We start from the raw sequence: 16,326 nt of genomic DNA on the forward strand, positions 1-16,326 counted from the left end.
AACCTGAGGCACATCAGAAATACTGCTGAATACATTCACTTAACAGTCGTTCCTGAGATATTAAATAAAGCTGGTTAAGTACTAAATGCCAGTTTCATTAGTAGTTAGAGGTACTGAAAGGAAGTAAAGCCTTGCTATATTTGGATGAATGTGAAACCACATCACTGTTTAAAGCCTTTGACCATGCCTTGGCCCAGGCACTTAAATCCTATAATATTTCAGGTCACCTAGATGCAGTCTTCGTTTGAACATGAACCAAGCAACTAATTGCATGTGTCAAGAGAATGAAGGGGGAAATAAGGAAGTAACCTACTTCATTCTGTTGTTTTGGTGTTGTTTTAACTCCATAAAATAAAAATTCTAGGTGATGCAAAGATAGATGATACTAACTTCTGCCCCAATCTCTCTGCATTTTAAATATTTCTTGTAGGTTACAACTATACTTAACTTAAAAATGTGCCATACTTGCCTATTATTTAAGAGCACAGGAAGTGGAATTCAGATAGAATTGACTCAACCTCAAAACTCACAGAAGTATATCAGCTCCTCAGTTCAACAAGTTTGTCAAGTAAAAGGCAGCTTCTGTCATATATGGTGTTCCTTCGATCATTAACACCCTCAGTAAGTCCACTTGCCAAAATCACACTGCGTCAAAACTGTTCCAAAACACATAAACTAAGTTGCTTCCATTTTAGCTTCCACAACCTCTCTCGGCTAGGCAGGATCTGAAGATAAACTTAAGCAAGGGAACAGAATATATGTTCTTCATTAACTACTGAAATTACCATACATTTTCCTCAAGTGACTAAATCTTGTCACTTCGAAGAAGCAATCTTTGGTCTTCTGGACATAAATCAGTAATGCCAAGCACCACAAGAAGCAGAGAAAGTTACTAGTTCTATGACAGAATAGACAATGTCTCACAGTAACAATTTCTAAATAGTAATTTACACCTTTCCATTTTCTCCTCTCTTGGTCATGAAAAATAATTATGCAATTTCTTAGCAGATACTTTCTTAATATTCAGGGAAACCACAGGAACTGAATGGGGAGACTTAAATTATATTCCCAGCTTCTCTATATCAACTCACCCTGTCAACTCACTCAAAACAAATCTATCAAATCATTACCATTCCCCAAGCCTCACTTTTCCACTTCCCTAATATGCAGCAGGGGCCTACCTCAAGCATGGCAAGGTAGACTTCAAGGGTAATGGAATAGCTTAACAGAATGGATTAGAGCAGAAGTATTGCAAAGAAAAAGATGCAAGACTTTTTCATAACTGAACTACATTTGTGATACACATAAAATGCACTGCTAGTATCGGACTCTGTTTTATATGCTCTACAAAACAGAGGTATTCCTCAAGAAGCCAGTGTCTCTCTCACCATCCCGGTGAGAAGCAAAGACTATACTGCGTTCTGTGTGCAGAGCAACTGAAGGTTAAATTCTAGCCACGAAACACCTGCTAATTCTGAACAACAAATTCAACTCTTTATGCACTTGGTTTAACTAACCAGCCAACCATCAATTTTCACACCAAAACCATATAAAACTACATGAGGTGACCTTACCTTCACCTTATAGTCTACATCCCCAATTTTTCATTTTTGGCTAGATACACTATTATCAGTAACCACCCATCCAGGAAGCTGTCAAATTAGGTTTCCAATCTAATCTGCAAAAATAAGCATTTCAGCAAGTATGTCCCAGAGATAAGATGCGATGGAAGAAATAATTACTATTTTAGCATTTCCTTTAAGGGAAAATGAGGAGAAAAATATTGATGGAGAAAGCAATATACTGAAGGCACAGCACAGTTGATGTACTGTATGTATGCATACCCATTAGATACACATAAGCACACACACCACAGTATGTCATATTAACCCTTTCTAATGGTGATTTGAAACTGATCAACCTTCAAAACACAAATTTGTTTCCAATGACAGGGATCATAATCCAGGTCCATGCATTGGCTAGTTATTATCTGAGCTGCAGTAATGGCTGTGCACAGCAAAATGTAATCTTCCCAAATGTCACAGTAAGTTATGAATATCTGAGCAGCTTAATGCACCTTACTAGCCATGAAGTGTGAGAATGTAATCTTATTACCTTTTTATGGTTGTATTTTTTTGAATAATGTAGCCTTTGAACTGATGTATAGTCTTTCCTTGCACTTTAGCGTGATTTGGTCTCTAATGTCGCACAGTACATTTTTCAAAATTCTCCAATTCAACGTATTTTAAGTCTTAGGCTGAGCTGCATAAACAATCTTTATAGCAACCTACAGGGTGGCATAACGTTTTCTTTCCCTGGCCTGTAGCGTAGAATTAAGTGTAAGCTTATAGGAACGGTTTTAAAGTGAAGTATTCAAAGTATTCAAACACATCTTGACAAATTTTACATTTTGCCATTAATACTTAGCTTAAAAATATATATAAACTAAACCAGCAGCTCAAGATTTTCAGTAAAATGTTTCTAGGTATAGCTGAGTGGAAACAGGAATATTAGCCATGCATTTAAACATAACAAATCCCTCCTTCCTATGAACCTTTCACCTAATCTAAAATGGAAGGAGAAATCCAAGTCATGAATGAGATGGTGCACCCTTTAAGTGAGCAACTTACAAACTTAAGTATGCAGAAAATCACCCAGAATAAATACAAACTCTACTTTAATGAAAAATCATGATCTAGGCTATGAATGTGACTTTAAGTCATTTTGAAATACAAAATATTTCAAGAGCTTGAAGAAAAATGTGAGAAAGTATTTAATCCACTGAAGCAGGGAAAAAATAATTCCAAAAGAGACAATCAGTTTTCCTTTGTGAAAATGCAAATTTGTTATACCTGGGACAACTACATAGTTTTACCCCAAATCTCTAAAAAAGGCTTTATAGTTTGCTTTTGTTTTTGTTTTTTTTTCCCCCTACAGAGCTCTCTCTTCCTTGTGGTTACTTAAGATACACAGAAAGAAAAACCTATTTGTTTTGCTCCCTAAAGTCAGGAGAAAACACCTATTAAGCTGATTTCTTAATCTCAGAATTGCTTCATGAGTACATCCAAAATAAGGGGTGTGGATGATACCTAGCCACTGGAAAAAGTCTATCTCATGAAGGAAAAAAAAAAAACAGTCTAAAGATAAAGAGAAGACTAACTCTATCTCAACAGAAATCCTAAAACTTATGCTTAATCAAGACCCACAAAGCTGCAAGTACAAAGCTAATAAGCAACTGAAATTTAATCATTTGAATAACGTTGAATTCATTTGAATAAGCTAAACATCAAGAAAAATTTGCTGAAGCTAAACCTGATGTAATTTCCAACAGATAAGCATTTGATATACACTCTACATTTTACTCCTATTTACAAATAGCTATGCTATTCAAAAATGATCCTGGTTTTATCACAATTTTATGTCAGTTGGCTCCAAGTTAAAATCAGACACATACCGCCTACATTTCCAAACCCTCAGTAGTGAAATCTGCAAGCAAGTCCTGGAGAACACAAACACGAAGTTGGGTTCACTTGAGCCATTATGCTTACAATTAACAGTAACTGGCAAGGTAATATTCTGTGCAATATTCTAGTCACTCTTTTATCTCCCACCAAAGTAATAACCCACAACCTCCATCCCCTAGCAGATATTCAGAAGCTCAAAACAAAACATATGAATCATTATCAGAAACGTGTCTAAGATTTGGGCACTTCAGGGCAAAAATCTCTCAGCATCAGGAGTGATCCCAACTTAGACAAATTCACTGAGGATGCACAATCAACAGTACAAGTCAGCACCATTGGTACACATATCTTGGGTGTGCTAAAGACGGTTCTGATTTGGAGATGCCTCTACAGACCAGAAGAAACAGCTGAAGAAAAAGAATAACTTATGCAGACACATTTGCAGCAATTTGCTCCATTCTCTGCCCCTCGTCCCCTATCTTTTCATGCTGTCTTCACTATCACTAATACTACACTTTGCTTCAACTCAGGACTTGCTCAAAAAGCAAACACATATTTCTTTGACAAAAAAAAACAAAAATGTTATACAAGGCAGAAGTCATCAGTTCTGTTCACCCAACAGTCACACTCAACCAAATGAATAGATAGTACACGCCTCCTTTGCTTTCTAAGGGAAAAGGGATGGGCAGTGGAGGGTGACAATTTATTTCTTTTTCTTAACTATCTTTTCTCTTGCTGTTGCCAAGCTCCTAACAAAGCCTACGCCTTCACTTGCCCAGCAAATAAAGGTTCGTTTTAAAACAGGCACAATGATAGTGGTATTGCATGACAGTACTTTATCCCCATGGCTTCTATTTGTTATTTTCATTCACTGTTCTGTAGTAAAACAAATGCTTTACTCAGTCTCTCCTTTAGAAAGATGCTTAAAAATAAATTTAATAGGTGCACAAAAGGTGTGAAGAGTCCACTACTGCCATCTAATGTTGGACCCAGCACTTTTTTTTTTCCCCCCATAGAGTGCCTCAGGACAGTTTAACTCTCCCAGCTGAAATAAATGGAAAAAAGCACAATTCTTGTCCCCGCAGGTGGAACACATCTCACGATCTTTATGGTAGTTATGTTTACCTGCTTTCCCCACTCCCAAAGAAGGCGAAAAGAAGCTCTAGAAGATAGCCATGCTGCAATCAATTACACTCTATTTGCTGTAGCTAATAATCTTGTATTTTCACTCTGCTTGCAAGCATTTTTATATCAAAGTAGCCCACTAATACAATTAGTTCCGTTCCTAGTGTGCAGTTAAAGGCCCAAGGCAAAAAGAACAGTACAAGTTCTGTGTTATGTTTTTAAATATAAATGGGAGGGTACTGTGAAAACCAATTTTCATACATTTCTCCATTTAAATCTTTTTTGAAGTACACAGCAAAAAAAGAAATTGAAACACTCTCTTATGAAGGGAACAAACAATCCATGTTTTAAGTGAAACACTTTGCAAAATTCAAATTTCTCGAAGAGGAGAAAGAAAAAGAGAAAGAGAAAGAGAAAGAGAAAGAGAAAGAGAAAGAGAAAGAGAAAGAGAAAGAGAAAGAGAAAGAGAAAGAGAAAGAGAAAGAGAAAGAGAAAGAGAAAGAGAAAGAGAAAGAGAAAGAGAAAGAGAAAGAGAAAGAGAAAGAGAAAGAGAAAGAGAAAGAGAAAGAGAAAGAGAAAGAGAAAGAGAAAGAGAAAAAACCCCAAGCAGGAAAGCCCACTCTGACACAGACCAAAGAGTGGGCTTGCCCAGCACATCTGGAAGCTATTTAACAGGGTCAGCTACAGTGGGGCATTATCTCTTGCGAGAACAGAGGCAGAGAGGGTGCAGAAGTGACTCTTCCAGGGGCTTTTGTTCCAAGCAGAACACTGAGGAGGCAGTGCTACCGCACCCTTCATTTTGCATTCCAGAGGAGACTAAGGATTAACAAGCTGATCTCTTGCAAATCAATTTCAAGACAAAATTGACTTGTAATATACTCCACATAGTGGCTAAAGACGAATTTACAAAACCTGGCAGTTTTCCAAGTTTGGTTTAAATTACACATCTCACAAGATGTTAGTGTCGACATAGACCGTATCTAATTCCACCTGAAATTAATCTTTCCAGCTTTTGTATTAGTAGCATTAAATTCTGCTTGTGTTATAATTTTTTTTCCAATGCACCTGAACCTGTGATGTTGTTTAAGGTACACAAGAAAGATATAACTCCAAGAGATGGTTTAATAACATGCAAATTTGTAGCTCTATACAGGAAATGAAATACCCTGAATTTTACATCATATCAGATTCATATATGGATTGAAAGTAAATAAATCATTTAAACCATGATACAGAGAACCTTTTTAAATTTGCATTTATCTACAGTAAATACTGCCATGTTCTTTAATAGCTTGCTAGTGCAATCTTAGCAAACTAATGATTTATGGTTGTGACATTTTAAAAATCAGAAATCTGTCATTTTATGACAGCCAGTAGAAGAAAGTCAGTTTCAGTTACTATACTCTGAATTAAACTCAAAGACACGAAACAGATAGCAAAGCACTGTACCATGCTGTCCACATCATTATTCCAGCACTTCCCTTCCTACCTTCGCTTCTGAAATTTATCTATCATTTTTATTTGAATTTATCAGAATGTTACAAAAAAAAAAATTTTTTTTAAATCACGGTCCAAACAGTTAACTTCTCAAGTAGTACTTAAGTTTTTGGCAAGTTGAGAAACAACACACATCAACAAACAAAACTGACCCACTCTTTGCTTAGAAAAAAGCATTAAACCATAGCTCATTTATCAAGGAGCAGGTCCCTCCCCTCTAAGAAGGAGCCCAAATGATAACCAGTTAGTGACATGATACAAACCACCACGAAGTCCAAAGAGAAAACTCTCCTCGTGTCTCCACATTAAACCCATAATACACTTAGAAGAACAAACCAACCAACCAACATAACAGTGACACCGCACCTGAGCAAATATACATAAATATCACTCCTTCACATAACTTTTCATTTAAATAGGATGTCAACTTTTAATATTTGCAAAGTACTAAGAACAGTGTAACAATGGAATGCTAAAGTACAACAAGGTTATGAGCCCTAAGAAATATATTTGAATGTATTTTACAAGCTGATTGGGACACGAGGATAACAAGTAAAGGGTGAAAGGCTAAAAGAACAAAGGAAATCAAGGAAAAGGAGTAAAATGGAAGATGTTCAGAACACAGAATTGTTCTTAATAGCAAGAAATAGCCTTAACAGAAGACTGAACTGAAACACAAAAAGCCAAAAAAGAGTCCAGGATGAAGAGAATAATCTGTTTACCACTATAGCTCTGATAGACTTCTTCAGATTTCACAACAGTTCGGGATCTTCTCTTCTACTGAAAGCCACAGTCTCATATAGCATGTAAGAAGCAAATGTATGCCAGCTCAACAGCCATTACACTTCATAGCTCAGCGGATAAACAGTGTGTTTCAGTACAGTTAAAGACACTGGATTACAAATTACACAGAAACCAAGAACCCAGCACATCTGCTTCCGTTCTGATTCAGAACAGCTGGAAAACACCACACCTGCCTTCTCAGAATTGGCAAAGATTGTCTGCCACAGTTGAAGCAGACATGGGTAGGGCTTAGGATGCAAGAAAGTTCAAGTTCCATAGCAAAGAGAAACAAAAGCCATCATGGAATCAGATAATTAGACAGGCAATTCAGGTCTGGAATCCTGAACAAGCCACAGTTGGTCACGTCATCGTTTCATGCTTCTGTTTTCTTCCTAGTACAGAAGCTCCTACTATTAGTGTAAGTCTCTCCCCCACCTCCATTTGTCTCTGTCCTTTATCTCACCATACAGGGAACGACTGAACGGAAATGTTCGCCTAGGAAAAGATACAAAAGTAAAGAAAGCATAATATTACTAATAATACTCTAATTCTAAGAAACAAAAGACGCTAAAAAAGAAACAAACAAGAAAGATCATTAATGTTGCATTTATTCTCACTGCTGCCTACAAACGTGCCCTCCTGTTTTTCCAATTAAATTCTCCCAACTCTCCCCTGGTAAGTGCTTTTTCTAACAAACTCCAACTACTCCAACACAAAATTCAGCAACTGACCTAGAATTCTGACAACAGAACTAATGGAGTTCTCAGCATTTCTTCATCATCAAACCCATCATATCATGTACCCAGACTTCCAAGGCAAAAAGGTTTGTTCTGGAATTGCTACACTCAAAGAAATCTAAGAATTTAAAAGGATACTCCAACATTTTTCACACACAAATCTGTTACTCAAAACCCAGGTATTATCTATGACTGATAGTGCACAACCTGAAAAAAGCTGTATCCAAATAGCATAGGAGTATATTAAATGGTTTTTCTTAGAGTACCATTTTCCCTGTGAAAAGTGGGAACAATAACTAAACAATAAATTGCGCTTCAGTGAGACAGTGAATGAGAGAACATCTGCCTCTACGAAAAGCTATTCAACTTGAACATAAAGTACCACTATAAAAGGAGAGGTTAAATCCGTGAAAACAAATAGTATAATTTTTAATAAAATCTGTTTTATTCCATATCCAAGTTATATATTTTTTTCCTTTCTGTGCACCCTGATAGTGGCCACTGTAGCCCCATACAACTTCCTTTAAATTCTTTCAATAGTTAAAGCCCATAGCAGAAGTACAAGAAACCAGTTCCCCAGTGTCTGCAACTTAGCACGTCCTAGATGTAGCATCTGTGATAGGCATGAATTCTTGGACCACGAGGGTAACTACAGAATTTACAGATGGGGAAAAAATGAGCCCCAAAGATCTTCATAAATGGTAAAAGATTTCAGTCAACAAATAAACAAACAAGTAGATAGGTATCTTCAAGTCGTAAGACATTTCTATTTAAATGCGAGATGTAGAGATCTTGGAAGCCTCTAACAGAGGAACTGTTTTTATTTCTTTCCTTCTCCAGGCATAAGATCTCTGAAGTTTCATTGACCAAATTCAACACTACCTGAGAATCACAAGCATTCCTTGGTATTTTTCTCAAATTAAGTTCTTAGTCACAATATTTTCATATGATTTTCCGCACATGTAAACATTTATTTATAAAAGAAAGACTTCTGAGTACAACAACAGAAAAAGCAAATGCCATTAAAAAAAAAAAAAAGATGAAGCAAGAACCTCTGATTTCAACCAAACAACCTGATAATAGGATAAGTCATGGCCTCTTAGGTGTGAAACCAAAAAGACCAAGACTAACATGAGTAACTTTGGAGAACAAAGCCGAAAGGACACCAATAACTCCAGCCACCCCAGCAGAACCACTGGTGTGGTGTAACTCTTCTGTGTAGCTCACCAACCTGCAAGCAGGATGCAAGTCTGCAGTAGTAATTGTACCTTCATGAGATTCAATGTAACTGAAGTTACACCAACACTTTCTATACACTACATTCGCGTGTTTCTTCCCCAGCAAAGATTAAGACAGACGGCATTGTTTCAGAACTCCAAGCTGTTATACTGTGTCCATTTCCGTGAAATGTTTATCCAAATCCAGTAACTTATTCCTTTCACACTGCAACTAAGTATACAGCTCACAGTATTTGTAGTTTTTCATCTGTTTCTGCACAGAAGGGAGACGTTAAGAAAACAGATATTTGATCAGTGGTCTATTTCTGCTGCACATTAGACTTCAATAAATTCTTCCCTTAGCCAAGACAAACACAAAACACAGAGAACTTCCTGAACCTTACAATTCCACAATATTTTCCCACCACTCTGGAAAAAAGCATGTACGGGGCGGGAGGGAAAGCTGCTAACTGAAATTGGCACCGTAATTGCCACATTTTCAGCTACTTATCACTGATCAAATTATAAACTTGTCCAAGTTAACAACCCTGGTTTCCTAGCACACTACCCAGGAGACACGCAAAGACCACCCCAGTTTGCAGACTCCTTGGCAATGTGTGCTGACACCGCAGTCCTCAGCGCTTCCACGTTCCCAGGCCAGACAGGTACTCTGCAACCCATGGCTCCAAGCTGCTAACTGCTCCACAGAGGGAGCATGGGAGGTGCAAAAATTTCTATCATTTGATGCTATTAGAAATCTATCAGGCTAACACAGCCATGGAAGTATTTCATTACACTGTCTATCCTGGCAGAGTGACATCCTACGTTTCTCCTCAAGAGAAACTTTTCTTTTAGTCAGGGAAGGCCGATTCATCCACGGTTTTCATCAATATACATTTCTGAAATTAAATGAAAATAGCTCATACAAGACTCTTAGATATTTGAAGCTTAATTTATATATTTTAGGAAGTATTGTTGTAAGGAGATCTTAACAAAAGCACTTTTTTAATAAAGATTTAGAATGATTAAAAGCAAAACAACAAAAAACACGAGAAATTTGGCACACAAAAATACAAGTAAAAGTACAGCTATCCAGCCCTGCTACCTCATTCTTCCATGTAGGTGATCAGCTAAGGCTCCCGACTGTGCAGCTCAAGAAACCTGAAATGTGACAACTTGAAAAAACTGAAAAAGTGGTCGCCGTACTGTAAACATTTAAAAAAGAGAAAATGTTAATTATATTTTACGTTCTCCTTTTTTTTTTTTTTTTTTTTTTAAACTAACCAGTAGTAATAATAAACTTCATCCTATACCCCAGTTCCTCTAACACTTAAAGCAGGTGCACATGCTTTTGTTGCCAACACTGAACTAGCACACTTCATTATAGAAAGAACAACAGTGAATGCCTACTGTCCAGAGAGCAGGCATTTTACTCTCATCTTTGTTTTTTCCCAGCCTTGCTTCTCAAAAAGTACAGTCTTGAGAAATGGCACTGGAGTTTCTAACATTGCAAGTCCTCTTCCCTACCTCAGTTTTTAAGTGCTTAAAACAGCTTTCAAGCCTCACTGTTCTGCGTTGCTCTGATAAACTGCTGGCATAAAGCACAAGAAAGAAAGAAACAAATCAAACTAATGAAACTCGCAGAGAAATACATTGCTTAACAGAACACGCCAATTTATATTAGTAGCAGAAAAAAAAAAAACTTTTCACAGAGCTATATGAGAAAATCTGAAAGAGCTGCAGCAGCACAAAAAGGATAAAATATCTAAACAGGCAAAGGATAAAGACATTTCCAGAAAGTTTATTTTAAGCAAGAAAAATAAAGTGGTAAACTATCTTTTGTGCAAACTAGCATCAAAACAATCTTCCTAGTGGTAAGAAAGCATGTCAGGACTGTCTTTACAGCACAGTTCAAAATAATGCTGTAATGAGTATTTTGTGTATTAATTCAAGGTGCTGACAATCATTTTTTATTCTTTCTTTTTTTTTTTCCTCCCCCTTTTAGAAAGACAGCGATGCTTAACACTGTATTCTTACGTGTAAGCCAGAGGCAGAGAACCTGCTGCTACACAAAAACAAGATCAATGAGCACCATCTCATGGGCATTTGAGGTAACAGGTTCTACACAGTAAAAAAAAAAAAAGGACTCTAAAGCAAACAAAATGTGAATTGTAGAAGCATAATGTCTAACATTCAAATGCTTAGATGTGAAAATAGGGCACAAGCTAAAGACTTTTCTAAAAATAAGTCACTGTAATTGCATCTGAGAGGAATTTCATTGTATCCACACACACAAAAAAAAAAGTACTGAGGTATTTAGGCACTTAAAATAAGCCTCTATGAGCACAACCACATACATTCAATTACCCTCAGCCTGAAGAATCCATTGAGGCTGGTAAAATGAGTCTTTAAAAAAAATGGATTGAGAATGGTATCAGCAGAACTCCATCCCTTCAAGCCAACAGCTGAAAAAAAGAAATCATTCCAAGAGTTTGGTTGTATACTTCTGTGTTTGTTTCTCTTCTTCAACTTTACAGCAGTGAATGAGATTCTAATTGATAGTTCACATCCAATCCTGCAGATGCTAGCAGAACATAACTTGTTAAAAACAGGTTATGGCCTGCATTACTTTGAGTACTTAATATTCTACAACAGTTTCCTCTGTGACGTGAAATTTTACCCAGTAATAGCAATACCTCAGAAGGAACATCCCTATTCAGTTGTCTACTAGTTCAGGTTACAAAGATACTCTCCCTGCTGTAGCACACAGCACTTTGATCTTTCTTCAGCTAACTGAAAAGTTTAAGAACTCTACAGTAGCATTTACTAAATATGCCCATCACTAAAATAAAACATGACAGAAGGAACAACTAGAAGTACATACTAAGGCATTACCACCAAAATTCTAACAGTGGAATGAATAAGCTCTCAAAATAAGATACAGTAGATCTTTGGTTCACCTGGTGTAACATTAGCGGTCGCTGCAGACTCCACCATCGTATTTCTATCTCAGAAACAGAAGACAGGTTTCTTTGTATGCTGTGGGTTTTTTTTTTTTTTTTAAAGGGCCATTTGTTCCAAGAGAAATAACTCTCAAAGAAGAGAAATAATTCTCAAAGAAAAAAATTTCAGCTCTTTAAAAGCAACTATTCTTCCATACAATGCAAAATGAGTTCTATTTCATACGACATTATAAATGCTCCTCTTCAGAAAAATAATACCAATAACCACGTCCACTCAATGCTCATAGATATACGTAAGATATGTTGATGAAATCCTTTTTTGAGATGAGGCAGGACACACTGGAAAAATGTAAAATCCCAAGTCATCTTTGCAGGGGACTCGAGCACAAACACAGACCACATAAACTTATGTCCAAGTAATCTACCACATATACTTCTGATAACTAGGAGTTTGTTGGGTTTCCCATTACGGTTCCTGTAAGTTTTATTGATAAAACATTTTGTAATCATCACAGGCAGACACAACTGAACCCTACCCAGTTTTACCGCTTGGTTTGCATTAGATCTGTACTTTTGATTGCCAGTTTTTATTACTAGATGCCATTAACACACACACACACACACAAAAAAAAAAAAAACAACACACCATGAAGAAAAAATTCATCACAGCATATTAAACATTACTGCAACAATGAAATTCAGAGGGATGGCTGCTCCAGGCAAAGTTTTTCCCATGAAAATTAAATGATTAATTCTACAGCAACATGAGTTTTGGAAAGATGCAATGCACTGTTATGTACCTCCCTGCCTTGAACACCAGGAAAGCAATTAATTAAGAGTACTGCAGTGTGCACCTGGAAGAAAATGCCGCAGTCTGCCAACCAGACACTACCATTCACTTGGCTCACACCACCTCTGCAACCATTCCACAGCAGCTGAGGATCAAACCAGATGTAGTACTTCAGATGCAGATCAGAATGACTCTATATAATCCTTCAGAGTAAACCCTGCAATGTTTCCGTGGCTTCCTTCCAAAACTTGCTACAGCGATCTCCTCAAACAGCTTTCTCAGCTCTGAAGCACAGCCTGCTCCAACTCACAATATATTATACAATAGTCTGTCTGTGTCCTTCTGATACAAAGCAAGGCACTGTTGTAATTTACTGTGTTGTAAATTACTGTTACTCATTGTCTTCTCATATCAAATTCTGCAAACCTATCAGGATCAGAATTGGCATCTTTACCCAATTTTGCTTTAATGGGGACAAATGTACAAACTCACTATTAGCTGAAAAATTCTCCTGGTTACGATAGCAAACAAGGCACAGCAATCCACTCAAAAAAAATCACCTCAAAAGAAGCTATGTTTGATCCCCAATCCTTGTATGATTTCATGAAGAACAATTAATAGTCTTTTTCCACCACTTCTCTCCTTCTGACTCAGTCAGCTAGGCAGCAGTTCAAATATCACATCACGTGTGCTTTCAGATCTCCCTAGCAAACATTAGAATTAAGGCCAAACATAAAGCAGAGTTCCATTCAATGTATCCAGACAACTTTAACATCTTTGGCTGGACTTTTGTTAAGGCATTGAGTTTTCTTCCCTTTGCAAAGTTCACACATCATTTTTGTGGTATTCCACCTCATCCTCAAAGTCCAGCTAAAATATTCTCCATTTAAAACACACTTGCAGTCAGTGAACAAGGTTGAGCTACACTCCGTAAGACTCAGGGGTTACTCATTTCAGTGCTTCATTTCCAACAACTTCAGATCACCAGCAGAACACCTTATAAAAATAGCCTTTTAAGTAAGAAAATACTTCTTAAGTTTTTACATTGCCATACTTAATGTCACTGAATGACTGAGGGCTTTCTGGCACCTGTTCTTAGCTGTCCCCCGATCCATTTTGTGAAGATTTATTATTTCCACTTGGGACAGTCTGTAGACTAACTGTATAAAATACTAGCTGGCCTTCTGGCTGCTATTATGCAGTAGGTCACATTAATACACTGATCCACTGGCCTTATAATCTGTGTCTGACAATCTTTTAAGGAAAACATTTATTGGCAACATAGATTTTTCAAGTGCTATTTCAATATAAGCTTTTCACTACTGTAACTTTAGAAAACATTCTTCTTCTTTCAATTATTTGCATCTTTTGTTTTTTATACATCTCCTCTTACAATTATTTTGTTTGTTTAAATAATTCCAAATAGGGCTACAAACAAAAAAAACAATCTTAACTATAAGCAGCAAATGTGTGTAATACTCTACGGAATATAAGGTCTGCATAATAGGCAAGAACAGCATAGAAGAACAGAAAATCAGACAAATAAAAGGGACAAAAAAAAGAGAACTGAAGAGACTCATGTAAAAATGTAATGAAAAAGAAAGCTGTGAGTAACATAAGACAGACAAAGGAGAGGTAAAAGGAACAGCACAGCCAGCAATATCTTATGCAAAATTATCTAGGCTGAGAACTAGATGTAGAAGATAAACAGTTCTATAGATTTACAGTATCATTACCTCAAACCCAATCGTGGGCCTCCGCTAATGGGTATTTTAATAAAGGGATTTAAAAAAAAAACAAGTCTGCAAGCATCATAGAATCATTAAATCACAAAATGGCCTTTGTTGAAAAGGACCACAACGGTCATCTAGTTTCATGTTGCCAACCAGCAGACAAGGCTGCCCCAGAGCCACATCCAGCCTGCCCTTGAATGCCTCCAGAGATGGGGCATCCACAGCCTCCTTGGGCAACCTGTTCCAGTGTGTCACCACCCTCTGTGTGAAAAACTTCCTCCTAATATCTAACCTGAACCTCTCATCTTAGTTTAATTCCATTCCCCCTTGTCCTATCACTATCCACCCTTGTAAACAGCTGTTCCCCCTCCTGTTTATATGCTCCCTTACTCTTAAGTTTGAAAATAAATATTTTCAAGTGTTAATTGGTATGACTCAGGTGCACTAACAAGATCACAGATACTTTCTATACAGTGTAATGCATGCTTAAGTCAGATCGGTCTCTGAACAGACACATCCCCATTGTGTTCCCCAGATTCAGTCATGAGAAAATCCTACAGTAAACTTCTGTCCTCCTACTGGCATCACAGGTGAGCACACATTCTGCAATACAGAACACTCCACTTTTTTCTAACTGAAAAACAAAGACTCATACAAACAGAGGTTTTGGCACAACCACCACATTATTTCAGCTCCATCACCTGCAAAGTTAAAAACAGCAAGAAAAGAGCCCTACCTTTATTTACTCAATTTCTCTCCTGAGTGCAATAACATCTTGAGATCCCAAACAGAAGTTTAAATTTGTACAACCAAAGTTTTCTACAATACCTTTGAGATGTTCGGAAAGTTTTCTCCCTAGTAAAGTTTTAATTTTCTTTCTGAAACTTCACTGACTTTTTCCTGCTTAGCATTTAAGACTCAATTAAGTATGAGTGAAGCAGATTAACATTTTATGCAGAATAAATTCTCTTGCAGGGAATAACATTCTGCAGAGGCACAAGTGTCTCAGAGATCACTACTTTAGCCATACAATCGCTATTTGAATGTATGAAATTGTAGCATTAGTGTCATAGGATCACCAAGGTCAGAAAAGGCCTCCAAGATCATCCAGTCCAACCGTCCACTGACCCCCACTATTTCCCCACTAAATCACCTCCCTCAGAACAACATCTAAATGCTTCTTGAGCACCTCCAGAGACAATGATTCCACCACCTCCCTGGGCAGCCCATTCGATTGTCCAACTTCAGTCTCCTCTGGCACAACTTCAGGCCATTCCCTCTAGTTCTATCACCATCTTTCAGGTAGCCACAGAGAGCAATAAGGTCTCTCCTGAGCATCCTTTTCTGCAGACTACACAATTCCAGTTCCCTCATCCACTCTTCATTAAGACTTGTGCTCCAGGTCCCAAGTTACACACTTAATGTAAAAATAATAAATATTTTTAATACACTTGTAAATTGAAATTATGAAAAAAAGCATTTCCCCCCCAACAATCGTGTTATAGGAACAGGTCTTCTCCGTGCATACTCTTTAGAAATCAGTTAAACTTCGTCACCTTGGTACACAGCAATATATGAGCAAGTAAAAAAAAAAAAAAATATATATATATATATATATATATAGTAATACAGCTCTTTCAGAGCTGTCAATCTATTCCATTATTGAAATGTAGTTATCTTACTAAATATCTCATTCTTCTAAATAACCCATATCAAGAAAGGTTTTCTTTTTATTTTAAACACGTCCCATTAAGACAACTAACAGAGATTCAGCACGTTGTTGTTTAAATAGATGGCTGCATGCAAATAATATTTGAACCTAATTCAGCTGTTTGACTCTGGAGAGTAGTAAAACTCTCAGTGCCACCACAGGAACAAACATCACATCAGTTTTCTCTTTTTGTAAGTGGGCACTCCAAGCAAAGAGACAAGGCTACAGGAAAAGATACTTTCAGCAGCAATACAGCCCTGTGTTGAGCAGAAAATACACACAAAACCCACAGAAAGAACATTCTCT

General features: G+C 37.1%; 1 protein-coding gene across 6 annotated transcripts in view; it reads right to left on the reverse strand.

Moving 5' to 3' along the window:
- The window catches only part of LRBA (LPS responsive beige-like anchor protein), a 367,496-nt gene that overhangs the window by 333,050 nt on the left and 18,120 nt on the right, over positions 1–16,326 (reverse strand). The window lies entirely within an intron of this gene.

This window comes from Meleagris gallopavo, chromosome 4 (genome assembly GCF_905368555.1).
Source record: "Meleagris gallopavo chromosome 4, MGAL_WU_HG_1.1, whole genome shotgun sequence".
NCBI classification, from domain to species: Eukaryota; Metazoa; Chordata; class Aves; order Galliformes; family Phasianidae; genus Meleagris; species Meleagris gallopavo.